The 21,392-nt window shown below is 38.4% G+C and overlaps 1 long non-coding RNA gene across 1 annotated transcript in view; it reads left to right on the forward strand.

The window, feature by feature from the left end:
* The first annotated feature begins 531 nt into the window (after positions 1–531).
* The window catches only part of LOC126648549 (uncharacterized), a 64,326-nt gene continuing 43,465 nt past the window's right edge, over positions 532–21,392 (forward strand). The window contains exon 1 of the long non-coding RNA XR_007630829.1: positions 532–599. This is a non-coding gene — a long non-coding RNA (uncharacterized LOC126648549). The remainder of the gene's footprint in view (positions 600–21,392) is intronic.

The raw sequence follows: 21,392 nt of genomic DNA on the forward strand, positions 1-21,392 counted from the left end.
ATTTTTTACTGGTTTTTAACTTCCTGGAAATTTTACAGAAAATCTTTCAATCGGGCTAATGTTTGAATTGTTCCCTGCTTATTTTCTCCTAAAACTTAGAAATACTGCCAGCTTTCCACAGGGGACTACAAAATTCAATAAAAGGACCTAGTTAAGACATGGACGGAGCTTATCAGCTCTATTTCTTCAGGCTTAAGAAATTACCAGCTCTTGAATGCTGCTATTTGTTTGAGTTGTACATAGCAATAACAAACTTTAAGCCTATTCCAGTTCACCCAGCAGAGCATATAAAAGACTCTGTTGTCTGTAACTTTCTGTGCTTCTTGTCTTATTTTGTAAGCTTATGGTGACACAGACAGACCCTGCAAACTTCCAGGAAATATCTTTGTTGAAGGGAAGGGAAAGAGAAAGGGAAAAGGTTAAAAAGTGAAAAAATACATGAGAAGAGAAAGGCTTAAACGTAAACAGGATGATACTTAACAATAGGGAGGGAGAGTTAATTGAAGAGTTGCACTTCAAGAAGTGGCACTTACAGCAGTGACGGAAACAAATGCCTACTACATAGTAATTAATGGAAGAAAGGAGAAATACGCAACAAGGTAAGCAATCTTAAGTGTCACAGTGTGTCACAGTACACTCATGAACTTGCTAAAACAAACTATTTCATCATTATAAATTATTTGTTGTTTTCTTTTTACCATTGGAGGCAATTTGCATTCATTTGGCACAGAAAAGAAGAGCATATTTGTTACCATCTTCCAAAAAAACCTTAAACTCAAAACAAAAATTCCAACAGTTACAAAACTTTCATATTTCTCGTTGAGCCTAAAGGAGAAACAGCATTTATTCTTCACTGTACCTAAAAATGATTCAGGGAGTGATTGTTAATAAAACACTTACTGAATTGATAAGGTTCAAATCTCATGCCCTAACCACAGTAGCTGTGATAAGGAAAGCTGAAGAGGAATAGTTTGAGAGCCATGAGAATATATAGTATGTAAATGTTTGTAAGAGGGCAAATGTAAAAAACCCCAAACAACTGGAAGATGCAGATAAATAAATGGAATTTGTCTTATCTATTCATCTAAGTAGCATCAGAAACAGCATGGATTTAAAATGTATTGTCACATGTGCTATACAAAAGATGCAGATTCATGGCATTAGGCATAACATAAAGGATTGTTGATTTTTTTCCCCCACGGATATTTCTAATTTAAATAAATACATCACATACTGAGTCAATCCTTCTAACCTCTTGAGTTTATCTATTTTAAGTGCAACAGGGAAACTTCAACAGCTGGCACACATTTAAGATGTCATAAGCCCTTCATTGTATGTCACATCAAATACTGGGACCAAAAACAAGCAATGGCTTTCACAGTGTGTATCAGAGGGTGTGAAGAAAAGTGGAATTGAAAAAGGAGAAGATGGAATGTATTTCTAAAGGAACAGAACAGAAGCAAAGTCTGTCTCTGTGTTTCACTGCCAACCAGAGTATAATTCATGTCTGGTCATCAGGGATGACCAGGGCAAGGGATATTTGCAGAGGAGATGCAGTTTCTCCCATGGTTCCAGCATAGAGGTGGCTCTCTACTGACTGGCACAGCTAAGCACTATTTCACTTTTAAAAGTTGCTACTCTTTCACTGAAATAGAAGATAAAAACTAAAAAAAAAAAATCTTATGAGGTTGACAGACCTGAGTCTTCAGTCCCTTTGCTCCCTTCACCCTTGATAGAGCCTTGAAGGTGAAACTTTTCACATTCAACCTCTTCTCTACACATACATACAGTAATAGCAGGGTATGTCTTATCTAAATAGACCAGCTGAAAGTTAGACATCTGGCCTAAACCAGCAGTCTGGGCCCCTTATCAGCAGCAGAGGGAAAGGGGCACGTTTCCAATGTGGTTCATCCCATCTGCTTTAAATGATTTTCTGTGAATGGATGAGCAGCCTCTAGCAGTGCCACAATTACAAATTTATTACAAATGAGTCTAAACAACTGGTTAATATTAGCTGCCAATTCAGAGAGGGCTAATGCTAAACAAGACAAATTTCATTTGCAGAACAAAACAAGAACAAAATGCCTTATTTCTTGTCTTTTCTGGCATATTTGGGGCTTGGGGCACAAGATATTCCTTGCCTTTGACTTGAAGGGCAACAGCAATTGCTCCATCCCCAGAGCTAATGGATGTGCAGGGCAAAGGAACAAGATTTGATATCCTCAAAAAAATAAGGACCCCAGTAGCTGGTATATCCCTGGCCAGCCATCATGTTCTCATTTGAGAAGAAAGATTATGTACAAGGACACCAGTTTCATGTGTTTTGTGGTCCTATTGAGTAATAAAGGATGTATCTGTTAGCTAATGACTGCTCTTCAGATTTATAGCTCTAAGGTTTTTTTTGTATGTAACCAATGTACATGTTTCTGTTGCCTTACATTTCCAGCCTTTAATCACTGCTTGTCATTTACTGTTGTTAATAGACAAATAATGTATATTGCATATGAAGACAAGTTTCCACTGCATTCTATCAATAAGACCTTGAAGATGTTCTTCTTGCTTTCTTTTAAATTAAACAGCATGTTTTCTTTGTAACAATTTTCAGGTATTACCTTCAGCAAATGTTAAATTATTGTTGAGAATGTTTTAGAGTATATCATGCATCGTGTATTTTGTTTTACCTGAGCTTTAGATGAAAACTCTTCTGCTTTATTTTTTTTGTCAAAAAAAAAGAGGATTGCTGAAATGAGCAAAGCAGAAGAGTTTTTGGAACCTCTTCTACCAGAAGATAACTTAATGACTTTCTGTGAGATACCATTATTTCTACATCTTAATTAAAAATACACCTAATGCAAACATATTTTTTATTCTTTCATTTTCAGTTTGTGTAATATGCTTTGAGATGGGGGAGGGCTTTTAAGATATTGTCCGAATTAAATTCTATGCCATTTTATAGTTATATACACAAAACTCGAAAGCGGAAAGTGTGTGTTATGCATTTGTTCATATTAGAGAAAAATGTACTAATTTTTTTAATATAGTATCATGACTAACACATCCCAAAATTAAGTCAAAATAAAAATATATGCATTTTTTCATTTGTAGAAAATGACTGTGTCCTTAGATCTTCCAACCCCTACAACCTTTGCCATTAAGACTATGAAGATCCGTTTTAACCATTCATAGTCAAATTTATTTTGCCTGTTTTTGGTAGTGTAGTGCTTAGATGTCTAGTTAAGAGGCTCTCCAAGGCTTCTTGCAAAAAGAAATTGATAAAAAGAGTCATTTCAATAGTTCATCTTAGCTTATCTAAATTGTTCTGTGGAGGTACAAGAAGTTTATATGACTCATTTAAAGTAAATTTCCAACATTTAGTTGGAAAATCCACAAAAGGATTGAGATTAATTTCACCTGATATTCATGGAAATTGTAAATAATTACTTAATTAGAGAACTAAAGGTATGTTTAGCTGATCCTATCAATTTTACTAATAATTATTAATTAATTTTCTAATTGTGATTAAGAATTTTTAATTTCATCTTCAAAAGTCTCACTAGAAATAAATTTTAGATGCTTGATGAAGGTATTAGAACTGCCTTAGCTATAAAATGCAATACTCTTATTCCTTGGAGCATTTAATGTTCTGTTGCTTTTGCCCTGAATGACATCAGTATAGTAATTTGAACTGACAAACAGTATTCTAAGAAATTCCATGTTTCCAAATTTCCATCTACATTCAAGTCAATTCAGATATAAGACATATGTATAATAGACACAAGTTGCTAGGACACCTGGAATTTAACTAAACAGTAAGCTTACTGCACGTCTTAATTAAGAAGCAATTTTTGAGTAAGGTACTGTGTTGTCATGCACTTTTTTTGCACTTGCAAAATGATGTAGGGCCATCTGTCATTTTTGGAGTGCATCATGTAAGGTTTTGGCTCTGTACTAAAAAGAATAATTCAAAATAAATTAACACTTCGAATAGACTGTAAGTCTGCTGCTCCTTGCCTCAGAGAAAAGAGCATCTACATTCTTTTGCACTACGCTGAGTACAATTCAGTCAGAGGACATAGTTCACTGCCTTACCAAGGTTACAGTTCCTGTATTCATAATCAGAAGTGTGGCTTCTGGCAAATTTCAGTCAAATTCTCAGTGGGCAAGAGGAAAATGTACCTGCCTGATGGCACATGCATTCAAGATTAAAGCTTATAACAGTATTCTTCTCACTCTAAACTGATATGAATCCACCGCCCCTTACGGGCCTCATATCTCTTCTCATTAGAAGTACTGCAAATTATTTCTACTGAAAATTATTTTCACACTAGAGAAGCTAAGCCTGTGTATATGTACAAACCTGTGTAGGTGTGGGTGCTAGTAAACGGCTCTCATGCATATAATCAAGTAATTCATAGCAGTTTGAAAGCAAATTGAAAAATCTAGATGGTTTGTAATGTTGGATGTGGGATCTCATCCCTTCACAACTAAGTTGTCATAATGTGATGGAAAACAACAGCTTTCCAAATGTGTTGCACCAGGATTCATGAAAAAAAATTATGAAGAAACTGGAAAGTGGAGAATCTTATTTCATCAGCTTTATAAAAGGAACCTGCAGATCTCCAGCGTTGCCATTACACTCATCCAGGTATGCACTCATTTATTACCCTTACAGTGATCAAAATGATGCCAATGGTACCATTCAGAAAGGAACACATTATAGGTTCATGAATTAAATGCAGTCCAGAACCTAAAAAAAGAAAGATCATTTCCATTTTTGAAAAGGTATTTTGCTGTATTTTATAAGGAGAGTTCACAAATGTGCTTAAATCCTTTGGGTCATAGTCCCATATTTCTCATTCTTAGCTGTGGACAATAGAGAGTCCGACTCCAGGCTAGCAAGTGTTTGGCAGCTCAAAGAGGTGTGTCCCATTCCTCTTGGCCAAAAGGACCACAAGGGCCACAAGGATGCAGGGGAGAAAACAGAAGAGAGGATCCCTCAGGCTCTGAGAGGGGTTCCAAAGAAGTCTTCTCTCCAAATATAGATAAATCAAATAAGCATGTGCCTTTGGCATCTGTGCAATGCTTTCCTGAAGTCTACATTGCAGGTCCAGCTGATGACTCTATGCTGAAATGAGTCACCACTGTTCACTGAAACACCATCCAAAGCACTTGGAATGTGACTAGAGGCAAGGACCAGTACTTTTGGATGGTGCTACTTATGACAAGAATTTGGGAATAGTCTGCATCCAGATAGTTAGAATTTGAATCAAACAGTACATTATTTATTTTTACTGCTGCCTGACACTGTTTCTCAAAAATCAACTATGAAGTTTATTAGAATCAGCTTAAGTAAGAAAAATGTTGCAGAAGAAAACGACCTCATAACATAAAAATGTTTATATTAGCAAGAATTTTCTTAGGCTGTTTAAAAGACCTAGAAAATTTCTTTAGATACAAGTGATAAAGGAGATAATGCCTACTTATTCTTCACTATTACTATAAACTTTTTCTTTCTAGACATTTTGACTAAAAGGTGATTAATGTAACAGTTCATACTTCTAAAATAAGCAATTTGCCATTTTAGTCAGACACATTGGCCACAGTCATTAAAAAAGCCCTACTCAGCAAAATTCATAAGGAATTTTGAGTATTTGTGAGACACTAATCATATATACAAGATATGGTCTGTAGGAGAGATTTATAAGTGTTCTCTCTTCATTAAACCAATTCATGTGTTATGGGGACAAAAGACTGGTTTTCAAATCCATTAGTTCTTCATGTAAGGACCCCTGATGGCAACTTGCACTATATAGTAACTACTAATAATGTGTAATAAAATTCACAACTGATTATCCGCCAGCACTCCCAGATCCCCACCTGTGGGGTTGCTCTCCAGCCACTCCTCTCTGAATTTATACTTGTTCCCAGCATTACTACACCACAGATGCAGAATCCAGCATTTCTTCTTGTTAAATATTATCCTAGTAACGATTGCCCAATCTAGAGGCCTCTGTAAGGTCTCAAGAGGGAACCATCAGCACCTCCCAGTTTTGTATCATCAGCAAATTTGTTTATGGTCCATTCAACTCTTGTGTCCAGATCATCAATAAAAATATTAAATAAAACTGGCCCTATAATTGAACCTTGAAGAAATGCTGCTGGTGACCAGTCACCAGGCAAATGTAGTCCCATTCTCTACAACCCTGCCTGCCCTTTAGCCAGTTCTTCACTCTGAATCTACATTAAAGTTGGAGAGGAGCTTTTTACAAGGGCATGTAGTGACAGGACAAGGAATAATGGCTTTAACAGGACAGAGAGTGGGTTAGGTTAGATACTAGGAAGAAATTCTTTACTGGGAGGGTGGTGAGGTGCTGGAACAGGTTGCTCAGAGAAGCTGTGGGTGCCTCATCCCTGGAAGTGCTGAAGGCCAGGTTGGATGGGGCTTTGAGCAACCAGGTGTAGTGGAAGGTGTCCCTGCCCATGGCAGGGGGGTTTGGTACAAGACCATCTTTAATGTCCCTTCCAATTTAAGCCATCTTATGATTCTATGTTAAACATTTACCCGCACATATGCCTAAAACAGAACATTTCATTGTAAATGTGCTATATATCTTGATAAATAGAAGTATTTTATCTGGAACATGATGGGGTTATGTAAAAGGAAGAAAGAGTATTGGATATAGATATCTTCTCAGATCATTTCATTAATAACTTAAGCTTCTCAGTTGTATGCATATCAAAAATGTGCCCCAGCATTCCTCCTGGGCCATTCTTTCTCTTTATTTATCTTGTTTTTAAAAGCTTTTTCTGGCACTCCTTTGACCCAATCTTTAGCATATTTTGTGAATAAAATTTTACATTGAAGGGCTGGCTAATTATAGTGTTTTTCTTGCACAATCAAGTAGTTTGGGACAATGGTAATAGGATAATTTATACCAGCTTTCACCTGAAAATATGTTTAAATTCATTAATAACTCCATTCATTTTGCTGGGATTAGTTGTGGGCTTAGCATTAAGCATACTGCTGGATTAAGGTCAAATACTTCAGGAAGTTTTTGCTGGATATACTATAGCCACATAATTCAACTAATGAAAGGAAAACATGGAGAACAGACATGGCTGAAACATGATACGGGGTGACAGAAAACAAAAAGCCAGACTTACTGGCTGAATTATCAAATCTTTTACTACTGAATTATCAAATCTTTTTCCCATAAATTACCTAAGAAGGGTTTCTAGGAAATATAACCAGTTCTGAATTAGAGTCTGTGAACTAGAAAATACAAGGCTAAAACACAAGGGGGAAAAAAAAAGAAGTCTTCAATTTTTATGCTCTTTTTTTTTTTCATAATATTTTGATGAATTTCCAGTATAAGAGAGAGACAGCAAATATATATGTGGTAAAAGAGATTTTTGCAGGTGGCAGGGGAATGAGGAGGGAGAGAGAGACGGTGCAGGGTGTTTTCTGAATCTCAACAAGAACGGCCCAACAAAAAATGGCTTAATGAAACAGCTGGTTTAATAAGATGAGTAACAAAAGTGCTATAGATAGTAAATCTTACATCTCTCCATGTCCTAGGAAGCCCACATTTGTGCAGCATCAGGCAGATTCCAAGGAGGTTTTCCCACTGCACACTGTGCAGATTCCCTCCACTGAGAGGTTTCTCTTCCCTCCCAAGGACCACAGTGCCCTTGTTGCATAGCAACCAGAATTATACATGTCTTCTCCTGGCGTCTTAGACTGTTCCCTCTGTCACAATGCCCACAGGTGCATGGTGCACACCTGCAGTTTCACATATAGTGAGTGCATTTTGCTAATATACAGGCTGCTCTGGCTCTGAGTGCAATGCCCAGTAGAGCAATCAGACAAAGCCTGTTGAACATCACCATCTCCTCCAATACAAAGTCATCTGTGAGGCTGCCAACATAAACAATTGAATCAGAAGTGCTGGTATGAAACTAAGATAAATATTTATATTCATTGCAGTAACAGGAACAACTTCCTTGAAAGGAGATTTGAGGTTCTGAAATACTCTGAAAGAAAAGTGATAAAGGGTCCGTAACTCAGCACGCTTGTTGGGACATGAAAATTCTGCAGAACAGACCTATGTTGACAAGAAGGCGTGTTAGAATAAAGAGTTAAAGGCCTTTCCTCCATGTTTCCCATAAGTTTTGTTAAGCCTGTAATTAGCACTGACTGTGATCTGCACATTCTCTAAATAAACAAGGAGCTATGATATTATCAGCCCCGCCATATGAGACCCTTGGAGAGGTGAATAAGGATTGAAGGGTTTAATTAAGTATGTGAAGAAGGTACTTTACTGTAGTTTTTCAAAATGTGCTAACAGTAGTCACAGGTAAACTCTCACTCGTGATGTATGCATATCCTGCAGCCACCTGGATCAAGAATTTTCATCTAGGCTGTGAATAAAGTGGTGCACAAGTCTTCACAATTTAGAAATGGATGGCTCAGTGTTTTATACCAAAGACTGGATATTCTAGTTCCTGAAATAACTGGAAACTATTCAAAATTTGTTTTTACGTCTGGCTCAGGTGCAAATACCTTGCCATTATTCTGCTCAGAGACTGATATACCTTGTGGTAAAGACACAAGCTCAACAAATCTGAGATGGTATTATTTAGAAAGAGGGGAGTGAGCAGTCAACAGGTAAAATACTTGTGACTGTGGAAGAAAAAGAACCCTTGTCATTAGCTGGCCTTCATTTGGACACAGTGGTTAGGTCTGCAGTTAAAATCTCTGGTAGCTTTGTCCTCCTGGCTTTGAGGGACTAGCGTTAAAGGTTCACCTCTCTAGTAGAACTCAATCAGCTTTTAGAAAGATGCCCTCACAGTGTCTTCAACAATCAGAAGAGAAAAATAATTGCATCGATGTGGCCCTGAGGCTGATAAATGTCATAGGTGGGTAAAATGAAAAAGATCTGAGAAAATATTTTGTTCTTGTGTAAGGCAGAGAAGAACTCATAAAAGCTCTTTAGGAAGAGAAGTTATTTTCTGTATTCAGAAGGAAAAGAAAATATGCTGCTGCTGGATTTTAGGAGTGATGACATTTCAAAGCAGGCATCATCACAAGAGGAAGCACCCAAGGAAACTATATAGAATGTCTCCAAAGTTTACCTTGGGGAAAACAATCCACAGTACAAAACAACCTTCCAGTCTGGTTCATCTATCAAAAGCAGGGCACAAAGAAGCAAAGGGTGAAGTTAAAAAATCTATTAGATTGTTTCAAGGTCTCCACTTATGTTCCCATATTGGGAGTACAAAGGCACCCAAAGTAAAAGTGTCCTTGTCCCATACTGTTCACTCATAGTTAATTCTCCCTCAGGACACAGTGGTTTTATTTGTTGATTTTAAAATGCACATAATTTGGAGGAAAGAAAAACAGGAAGGAAACAAAAAAAACCCCTCATAATGACATGTGGTTGTAATGTTTTGAATTTTCTTAATCTGTCATAAACAACTATGGGTGCCTGTTATAAACTATATGAAGAAAGAAATGCAGACGCTTTCAAAATATTACCTGCTCTCTCATCATGCTGACAATACTTAGAAAATAGCTTCTTCAACCTGTTTTCCTGTGTAAAAAAAGGATTACATAATCTCTTTCTATGTGTATGAACCTCTCAAATAATTTCTGAGTATATTTGCCCAGTTCAACCAGATTCAACAGAGATAAGGGTCTCAAAAGTATAAAGTTTTTGCATAGACAGTCTGGTATACCCTAAGGAGAATACAAACATTCTCAGCGAAGTAAAGACTACAGCATGAACTCTCCATTTGTTAGACAACAAAGAGTCTAGGGGGAATGGAGATGTTATGAATGCTTTAGTTGAAGGAAAAGCATCACTGGACCCCCAAAAAAGGTCAAACACACAATAAAAAAACAATTTCTAAGCAAATGGATTTAAATAGTTTCACTGTGAAAAAGTGCACAGGTGAGACTCAGGAGAAATCTGTGACTTACGTCTGAAAGCATCTCTCCAGCTAAACACCAAGCTCCTGCACTGCATCTTTGAACCAAACTCTGTTCCCTTGCAAGGGACATCAAAATTGAGATATCAAACCTTCACAAGCATTGCCAACTGAAAGCTCTGCTTTAGTGAGTGTAAGCAGGAATCTATTTCCGTTTTCACCCATCTTCTGTGGTCTCACCACATATCCTGCAAACCAACCATATGAAACTTGCCCTATGTCCAAAGCCAGCACTACTGCCATAGATAATACACTGGCAAGGTGCAGGAGTCAAAAGCTGCCGACCTCCTTCATGGTGAAGTCCATCATCACAGGTCATCTGCTCCATCTGCTTCATCATCACTGCAGGTCCTGTCTCTGCAGCCGTGTAACACCTCACATGGCTACAGTCCTGTTAAGAAATATTTACAGCACCCTCACATCTGTGTCCTATATAGCGTGGCACAGACACAAACTGCTGGGAAACTATTTTAAAATGTTATATTTGATGTGAAATTTTATAAAATATATTTATGGTTAATAAAAATTACTTAAATATAAGATATTCTAGGTCAAAATACATCACTGTCTTTATTCCATCCTATTCTTCTATTCTTATTTTATTATTACACATTCTAAGGAAAATGTTACCTAATATTGTGTTATTTTCTGAGTCACAACAAATATTGAATCCAGAGAGAACATATTTTCTTTTTTTTTTTTTTTTTGAAATTAAATAGGGAAAAAATTAGTACTTTGACCTAAAATAAAACTTCTTTAATGCATGTTGTCGTTTCTTACTTCCTTCACTTTTGCTTACATATGTTCAAAATTTAGTTGAGACAAGATTATTTTTTTATTCCAAAACTTTATTCCTCTTTTGAGTGAGCTGACTTTTTGTATCTATGGAAGATTCTACTGTAGTTAATGATTTTTTAAAAAGTAGGATTACAATTGAAAGAAAAAAATCACGTTTACTGGACACCTCTTTCAGAAAAGCATAGAGTAAAATTACAAACAGCACTAGACTTTTAAAATTTTAAACAGCACTAGACTTTTTTCACACTTCCACAACATGAGAAAAAACATAAAATGTTCTCAAAACATTCTTGATGAGACCAATAGCATCATTAGAGATAGACTGGAAATATTCAGAAGTGTTTAGCAATTATCTTTCTCGGAGCTCCTGGGTCTTTTTATTTTTGGTAAACATGCATGAAATGAAGTCTGTTATGTTATCATTAAGCCCTTACTGGTCCAAATTCCTAGTGTGTGGCAAAGTATCGTTTAAAGCCTGCCATGGTACGTCACTGAAGTAGCTGTTGTTATTATTCAAATTTCAGATGCTTAGAATTAGTTCAGGTCCTAGCTCACACTGAATGCAAAATCTCACACTGGCAAAAATGGGAACATCTATTACTAGACAGCAGTTCAGGAGTCTTTCTGTGTCCAGATGAGACAGCCTTTTTTAAGTAGAATTTCCAAGACAAACTTATGATAAGTTTAAGCTGTCTGATTGCAATTCCCTACTGCCTTTCTGGATCTGACCCAAAGCCCATTTAATTCAGCTGGAGCCTGTCCACTGACTTCAGCAGGCTTGAGATCAACTCTCCTATAGTCTACATAATGATGAGATATTGCTCAAATTTGATACAGCTGAAAATTGTGCTTTCCCAACATTTTTAAAGATATATATTAATGTGGGGTAATAAAACATGCTTATTCCAGGAAATACTGATTTTCGTTCCCTGTTCTACTAAGGTCGGTGGAGGTGGAAGAGCAGAGAGCACAATACAAACCTTAGCAGACAAACTTCTAGAAACTATTCAGCACCTTAATTTCCATTGATTTCCCTTGGAAATAAATACATATAAGAATCCCTTTTATTTATTCCTGCATATTTTAATATTTAATTTTTGATGTTTTGTTATATATAATATATAAAAATATATAATACACATTTTAATATGCAATCTTTAATATTTTGCTCAGAAAGACCTTGACTTCACCTTTAACTCCTGTTGACTTCAGTGGGTGACTGAGACTTCAACAACAGACAGGATCAGCCTGTCTGTGTTACCTGTGCATAGGCAAAGCTAAAAGCAGATGAATAACATCTATCTGTGATATAGTTCCCCCATTTTTACACGTGACAAACAAATATGTCCACATTTAAAAGTAGTATTACACATCTGCTCTGAATTTTATATTTATAATTTAATGCATTCAGAGAACTACTCTGAACTGGTTTTAAGAATGAAAGACAGGTTTTCATGTTTAAATTCACTATATTCAAGCAGTAGCAACACTATGTAGAAGGGAAAAGTTATATGTGGTATCTGCTTCTAATCCTTTTGCAAACCCTTTGATTGTTGTTGCATCTGAGTCTCCTTCAAAATTTTCATTTACTATCTTAATTTCACAGATGTTCTCAAGGGATTGGTTGCAATTTTGCTTAAAAGAGCATTTTCCAAATCTGTGGGAAAGATTTCAGATACTGTGGCTAGTGGAACCACTGGGAATATATCACTGTTTATCCGTCATGGTGAATTGAACAGGCTTTTCCTTCCTTTTGGAGAGTCTGCAAAGGAAAGGAGTGCAGCTGTGCATTTCTGACTCGACAACAGTGGGAACTTTATAAAATATGTGGTTACTATCAGACATAGGAGACATTTCATATTGTAGCTGCGCAGGCTCCCCTATTGTGCAGAATTTTCCCCAAAGCATGAGTCCAGCACAAGGTGGTTCCTATGTTCTACCTCAGCTTTCAACAAAACTGTAACTGAAGAAAATGTCTCATGTACTTGACCCCAGAGAGATATTTATACAACCTAAGAACCTCCCATTAGATATCCTTTAAACTGCCTTCTCCCCATCTCAGAGGATTTCAAAATCCCAAGCTCTTTTCCCCTTCCCATTTTCCTTCTGGCCTCTCATCTTTCTCCCCACCACTGCACCCACTCAGCTCATCCATGAAGACCTGTATCTCCCCTTCCTGAGAGACAGCAGCAACAACCACCCATAAAGGTTTGGGTTTATCTTACTTATTAATTACAGATGTTTTCTCAACCCACTTTCTAGACAGAATTATTCCTTGCAGAAGATGAATCTAAATCCAGGTAATTTCTTTATTTGGTATGAAAATCTGAAAATGTGTGTGAACACCTTATTGTTGGTGCAACTTTGAGGAGAAACTCCTCAGTCTTCTGTTCTGGCACCAGATTATAGGAATGGCAACATATATCAGACAGTGCAGTGACACTACACCGTCCTCCTGATCATTTTGTTGTATCTGGGAGGGGTATGAATGAAGATACAAGTAGCCAGTTTAAGCACATCAGAACTGAAAAAAAAAAAAAAAAAAAAAGAGCAATTTCACCACAAAGAGGATGGACCAGTTTCTTTTGCTCTAATTGACTAAAGGGTATCCTGTGAGAAGCAGAAGTGATGCAGTTCCTAATGAAGATTATTTGTCTATTCCCATGTATTCTTTCTACTACTTCAGCAGCTGCAGCACCCAGCAAAACTTCCTAGACCCTATAGGGTGGACAGTAACTGGATTTTTCGGTTTCATCAATGATTTGCTGTCAGCACTCAGCTGTCTACCTTGACCATGCCTATTGCTATCTGTAAGATATTAAGCTATTAGAAAGCATCCAAAGGAGGGCAACAAAGATGGTGAAAGGCCTTGAGGGGAAGCCGCATGAAGAGTAACTGAGGTAACTTGGTCTACTCAGCCTGGAGAAGAGGAGACTGAGGGGAGACCTCATTGCAGTAACACCTTCCTCATGAGGGGAAGAGGAGGGGCCGGCACTGATCCCTTCTCTGTGGTGACCAATGACAGGACCCAAAGGAATGGCCTGAAGTTGTGTCAGGGAGATTTAGGTTGGATATTAGAAAAATGTTCTTCACCCAGAGGGTGGTTGGGCACTGGAACAGGCTCCCCAGGGAAGTGGTCACAGCACCAAGCCTGACAGAGCTCAAGGGTTTCATGCTGTGATTTTATAATGCTTTGTTCTCAGTTAGGAAGATGGTGTGACACTGTCATGGTTTTGCCACCAGCCAGCCCCTGGGGCTGAGGATGGTTTTGTCCAGGTGTATTTCCAGAAAAAAAGCCAATCAAAAGTTTATTAACACCTTTGCTAATTACATATTTAAGAAAATGGAAAAGAAGACTGTTGCGCAGTTGGAGTTAGTAGCAGTTGAAATTGGGAGCCATGTAGGAGTGGTGGCAGGCCCCAGGTGGGTGCCAAGCCCCCTCCTCCCCTGGCCCTGGGTCGAGGGCAGATGTGACACTGAAGCCCCGCTTCTCTCCTTTAGAAGAGTAGAGAAAAAAAAGAAACTTTAAAGGATTGACTACTCGGACAAAATCTGCTGCAGAAGAATTCCGGCAGAGAGATAATGAAGAGTTCAAGGCCAAAGCTGCAGCAGGAGAGAGAAGTTTGAAGGGGGTCTGCTTCTCCCCCCATCTTACTCTCTCTCTCTCTCTCCCCTCATCAGGGAAAAGACTGAAAAATAAACCCTACCACCTGTAGTAGTTTGTTGGGGTGAGGAGACCCCCATGTTGCTTGTGGAGGAGCCTACACCGGAGTAAGTTGATGCATGAGGAAGCTGAGACTTCATGAGAGACTTGAGGTAAAGCAGAGTCCTGTTGAAGATGTGTGACCCTGAGGAAAACCTACGCTGGAGCAAGACGGCCCAGGTGAGATGTTGGGATCCATGTGTGGGATCCATGCTGCTGCTGAAGACTTGTGACCCTGAGAAAGAGACTTAGGCTGGAGCGAGAACAGCTCAGGTAAGATATTAGGATCCAAGTGAAGGATCCATGCTAGACCCATGTCAGAGAGGTCTATCAAAGACTCTTCTCCCATAGGGAGTGACCTCCACAGGAAACAGGGGTGGACTCAAAAGCCATTATCCCCTGTGACTCTGTGGTGAAGATCCATGGAAGGCAAGTGTCCCCTTGCAGTCCATGGAAGAGAAGACCTTCAGGGCCTGGTTAACCCCCAGCCTCCGGTCTTAGCCCAGGAGGGGGGTAGGCCCAGCCCTGGAGGCCAACATAGAAAAGAGAGAGAAAGAGTTCCAGCTAACAAAAAGGAGTTGTCGTCCTGAGATAACAGAAGAAGAGCTTTAGAATGCTGCAGAGTTATTGAAAAGACCTGGAGCTCTGAGAATGGAGAATAAGACTGCTTCTCCTCCTTGGACTGATAAAAAGGGGGGAGAGGTATTTCTGTAAATACATAATGCTTTTACTTAAGTAGAATTGTTGTAGATATAGTGCTTTAGTTTTTATCTTGCTAATAATAAATATTAATATTATTTTCCCCAATCAGCTCTCTTTTGTCTGCATAAACCTTCTCTCAACTAATAGTAATTGTGTGTGGGGTGTGAGAAAATTAACCCAGAGCAAAACCATGACAGACACAAAGAAATAGTCATGAGGTCAGGCAATTTAGGTTTTTTTTAATTTTGGCAGGAAAATCATTTTCTGTGAAAGCATGTACGTTTCTCTGAAAATTATTTTGGTTTTACTGAGGAATATTCATTTATTTATTTATTTATTTATTTATTCATTTATTTAAACAATATTCACTTTAATAAACTAAATGCCAATTTCTGAGACTTCTACCTCCCCTTAGTGGATGGACCTTTCATTGCTTTGAGAAGCAATGCAAACAGAGGGGCTTTGGTTTCCCATGTGAGCGTTGTGTAATTGTGAAGTGGTTGCTTTTAATGTTTGGCCTTTCTGGACAGGAACTTCTATTATCAGCTATCCTACATGAACAATGATATCACCAAATTCTGAGGAAGTTCTGGTTACACTCATCCTGTCTAAATGAGATAAGAAAAATACAATTATACCTCTCAGCCAACATACACAAATACAGAAGGCAGTGTACTCCTTTCTGATAGATAGTGTGAAAAAAAGACTGAAATATGTGCAGGCAGATGCAAAGAAGCTGAAAAAATTAAGGTTCATTTTAAAAATCTTTAAAGAAGAGACACAAACCATATCTGTGAATATAAATTTCATACCCCTGTATTATATGTATAGAGTGGTTTTGAACTATCAGAGTCAAGAACTGGTCTTTTCCCCAGACTGCTTTGTTAAAACCCAATGCACTGAGTTTATACCTTTTTAGAGAATTATGATTTACAAATTCAGATAAAAAATTTAACCCATTTCCTAACTTGACATATTTGGGTTTTATTTGGTTGCCTCTAAAAGATATAATCTCCAATATATCCTGGTGTCTTGGTGAAATAAGCAGACATAGCTCTTAACTGTTTGCTGAACTTATCATGACTGCCTGCATTGCTCTTGGGGTGCTGAATCACACACCAAGGTGGTCCTGGAGAAATGACCAAGACAACTAGAGCTTATGACCACAGAAGTCTGTGCAGCACCTTAGAGAGGTGGTATTCTCTTTTATCCCAGCATTTTACCTCAGCAGGTCAGAGTTCATAGAAAAGAGACACAATTCCCAGGTTTTCAGTTTTCGACTCTGTTTTTCCACACAACTTAACTTTTTTGTCCCTGATTCTGCTTTTGTCTCAATAGTTAAATATGTGATATTTTTATGGAATCTCTAAAATTTTCACTACATTTAAAAAATAATTTGTATATATAAAATGTGCAGTTATTGAGTTATCCATACAACATTTGAGGTTCAGACTTTGTTGAGCTAGAAGACCTCATGTTGGATGCATAAGTAATGATCCCCTGTTCTTGTCTATCTTTGCTCCCTCCCACATCTTCTTATATCAATGAGTGATGCAGGACGGCTGCTGTGATTCATGTCTTGCCACTATTTACATACTCTACAACCCTGAGCCAGTTAAAGTTAGGAAACATCACAGACTGAAAATATAGCACTTTTTACTTCTCATCACGCTGAAACACATGGCAAAAATACTGGAAAAAAAAAAGTAAGGCGATTTTCAAGCCAAAGAGAAAAACATCTCTCTTAACTTCCAAGTAACACTTCTGCTTATCCACAGATGGATGCTGGCAGCATTCAGGAGCTGCTTTGCATCCACAGCAGCTCATTGCCACTGGCAATTATAGCTAGAGAGAAATTTTGTAGATTTTCTGGGGGCATTTTTCTAGATTGTGCTGCTTTAGCCTTGAGGCTAAGAAAAAAAATCTGCTCTTTGCCTTAGTAAGTATATACTCATTTTATTTGTTCATGCCTCCTTATCCCACTTCCATTAATCATGTAGATCTAATTGCAGGTTGGGGATTGGAGGTGATAAATACAGCACAAAGACATGAGGTACATCACAGGGTTTTCAGCAATAATCCCTCTTCTAATGGTTGTTGCTGCCTACTACAATGATCTGATCTCTTCTAACTCTGTCACCTCAATAGCTCAGCATAAACCAGTGGCTCACCTCACTCTCTACACTTTCTGCTCTGCTAACCCCTGTGTTAGTATGTGAGGAAGAACAAGGGCCACAAGCTTTTATTTTGTAAGGGAACTCCCCTGAATGTTAGAGTGCCTCTGTTTAGTGCCTCAGCTCATTAAATTACAGCTTATTCTCAATATGTGTCTCTTAGAATGCTTCCATCAGCGCTGCCTCCGCACAATCCTAAACATCCACTGGACTGACTATGTGACCAACACATCTGTCCTTGAACAGGCAGCAATCACGAGCATTGAGGCCATGCTGCTGAGAACACAGCTGCGCTGGGCAGGGCACGTCTCCAGGATGCAGGACTACCGCCTCCCTAAGATCGTGCTCTATGGGGAACTTGCTACTGGCTGCCGCAAGAGAGGAGCCCCGAAGAGGAGGTACAAGGACTGCCTGAAACAATCCCTCAGCCTTGGCCATATTGATCACCACCATTGGTCTACCCTGGCCTCCAATCGGGAGGCCTGGAGACACACCATCTATAACGCTGCTGCTGCTTTTGAGAACACACGCAGGATCACTCTCGAGGAGAAAAGACAACGCAGAAAGAATCGCGTCTTGTCTGTATCACCTGGGGAGTCTTTCTGCTGTGCCTTCTGCAACTGGACTTGTCTATCTCACATTGGTCTTTTTAGCCATCAGCACGCTTGTAGCAAGCGTGGGTAAAGCCCTTCTCAAATCTTCGTTCGCGAAGCCTAGCCATGATTCTCAATATCAGGAACAGCACTCGTGGTGTAAGAATGACACACAAACCAAAACTGGATTAAATACAGCTAAGTCAGTATGTATGTAACTTTTACTCCCACTTGCAAAAAGGCAGCTGAGAGGGCAAGAGATTTTTCAGTATTTAGATGACATCTGGTTTCATATAAGTGTTAAATCTCTTAGATGGAGACAGCACAAAGAACACTCAAATACAATGTAGCTACTGAACATGACAAAAAAAAAAAAAAAAGAGAAGCATACCTTGGACCCAAGTATAAGAAGTTTTATTTCCTGTATATTCTTAGAAAGAATAAAAACCAATTTATTTGATCTCTTTGTCTATGTGTTTAGAAACAGTCTTCAGAAAAATCCTAATTTTATAATGTGAGATCTTGTATTGAAAATCAATAAAATTGTTCCTCACTAAGTCAGTCTTTAAAGTTTTTAGAGAAACTTTAGAGAACTTTAAAAGTTCTCTAAAATGAGAAACTTTAAAGCAAGACTGCCAGCTTTTTTAGGAGTATGCTATGGGAGATGCTATCAAAGGCTTTGCTGAAGTCCTGATAGATCACTCCACAGCCTTCCCCTTATCTATGTCTCTTGTGCTAGATCACAACTCCAAGGTGGATTACATCACAACTAAGTGCTAAAAATAGAATGCCTAAACCTCACATTGGAAAGGAGTCTCTCTAAGTCTGAACTGGCTGTTTCTGTGTGGATAGACTACAATTCCATTTTGAACTCCTGACTTAGACAAATGAGTTGTGTTCATAAGTCAACTGAATTATAGGCTTTTTTTTTTTTCTGCTTATTGCTGTTGGCAAGTAATACAATGGGCCAAAAATCTTTCCCTTGATTGTACAAGCATGTTGCAGAACAATGCTAAAAGAAGTTCAGTGCATGATGCAGTGAAAGCATAATATATGAATCTGGAACTCAGAGGGCCTGCTGAATGAGCTCTAGAGTCTGCTGGATAGGACTTTTCACTACATTTTTTCTTCTCTTACTGTCCATGAGAAGCTGAAATACATAGATGTTTAGCCTCCTGTGGCAGAGGATTCAGGCCTCAATTGTTGTTAACAAAAACGGTCCAACTGGATAGCAGAAATCAAGTTTACTATCTAATCAAAGGCACATGGTTCATCCACATGCCTCTGACTCAGAGGACCCACTACCCCATGTGAATATTACTTACATTTGTCAAGCTGATGAGTTTGGAGCAGAGGGAAGCCTGACAGAAACCCACCTGTGACAGCCAGCATATTTAGCCTCTTGAGAGGCTGTACAATTTAAAAAGTTTTGTCATGCACTCACCAGAGGTTTCTAATGTGGCCAAGTTTCTTTTAATATCTTTGATCCCAGTCATGAGCTCCTGAGAGCATTTTCCCATTTTACTGGTGGGCAGGATACCAAGGCATCTTTTCTCACTTGCTATTACTTGTAGACCACACTATCAAATTGAGATCCTTCCCAGTACTTCAGCTTAAGGCAGAGAAAGAACACTAGGGTAATTTTCTGTAACTGGAATGGAAGCAGACTGCTGGACTTCACTCAACATTTTCAGCAGTACAGTATGCAAGGACTCAGCACCAGGGTCTCACTGTTTATATACTAAAACCAGAAAGCCTGAAAAATCACCTTGCTTTGAGTCAGACAGCTTGAGATCACAAGTTTTTCTACTGATGCAAAGTAGCCTGTTCTCCTCTGTGTCTCACCTCACCTGGTAACTAATAGGTTAAACATAACCCATTAAAGTCACCAGATCCACTAAGTCCCCGGGCTCCTACTGGCTTCCTCTGAGTTACTCCACAGTAAGCTCATACCTTTAAACCTGTCAGCACTTTTTAATTTATTTTAGGGTTGCAAGGTCCCCATACCCCATTATAAATGTGCTGATACCTGCTACTGTTTCTTTTACTCCATAGTTTCCTGACAAACACAATCATAAGACTATGTTTAGTTCAGCCTTCACAGTATTTATTTCCCACTTCACACAAATGTCAAGAGGTATGGAACTGAACTTGACAGTGATTTATAAGTATGACATTCAAGTTTGTCCTTTAGTTGTAACTCTGATGTGGCTGAGTATTAGAGTTGTATCTCTGTGTATATACAGTGCACTCAAGCCATTAATTCCTTTGGTGGTCCAGGAACTCCCCAGCTAGTCATCTGCCTAGAATACATAACAGTCTGATGTGAGACAAGAGGTCAATCTGAAAATAGGTGACTGATTCAAATCTGCACTGTATTCACAAATGTTCGACTAACTGATAGAGGAGCTCTCTAGGTGGAAATGTTGGGCAAATCGAGACATTACCCAGTTGGTCCTGTTGTGTTAGTCCAAGTCTTACACTGAGTACCGACAAACATCTTGATTTTAGTGTCACAAAGGTTCACAGCCAACTCCTGCTCCATAATTGATCAAATAGTGCACAGTTAATTATAAACATTCAATAGAAACACGAGAGTCTTTTGCGTGTGGTTATGATATTTAGGAGTTGTTTTTATGTAGTTTAGATAATTTATAGGCTGGTAATGTAGGACCATGACCATCTGGATTATGAGAAATGAGCAGAGCAGTGATCTGTTGAAACTCACCCTATCAAGATGAAGCCATCATTGCAAGGACACTTGCAAATGAGACTCCTTTTGACACCAAACAATGACCAACTATTTTGTGCAAGAGCAATAATTTGCTGTGCAAGTATTACATTTTGGTAGGAGCTTTGCTGTACCAGGATAAGAGTCCTACTAATCTTAAGGTGCCTGCAAGTGTTTGGGAACTGGTCTGATTTTGTCACCTCCAATTTCCTTTGTCCAAAGAAATTCTCATCCTATGCTTAATAAGTTAAATTGCCTACTTTGGGTTTAAAAAACCAACTTTTTGCATGTCCAGTTTCAGCACAGCAGCCCATGAAAGGCCACTGGGATCCTTAATTATATAAGAACGTTGCTTTAAATGGACAGAGACCAAGTCTTGTGGTAAAAACTGATTTGTTCAATCCTTTGACTTCAGTTCCACTTGCCAATACCTGCTATCAGTTTCAATTAAAAATTGATGCACATGTCATAATTTTTAAATTTTTTTTGTCAGCAACAATATTTTGAAGTGACTTCATCTGGTTTCCTAAGTCTACAAGTAATCTATTGCTGCCATCTCTTTGCTAAAGCAAAATTACACAGGTCAAGGACCAAACTCTAGACTCCAACATATCTTCCTTGTACATTTAATAGCCACTGTGGCAAATGTACAACCATGGCCTTACTAGTGTTCAGCAAAGAGATCCTGGATTTCATAACAA

Source organism: Myiozetetes cayanensis, unplaced genomic scaffold (genome assembly GCF_022539395.1).
Source record: "Myiozetetes cayanensis isolate MyiCay16 unplaced genomic scaffold, myiCay2020 scf5-8, whole genome shotgun sequence".
Lineage (NCBI taxonomy): Eukaryota > Metazoa > Chordata > Aves > Passeriformes > Tyrannidae > Myiozetetes > Myiozetetes cayanensis.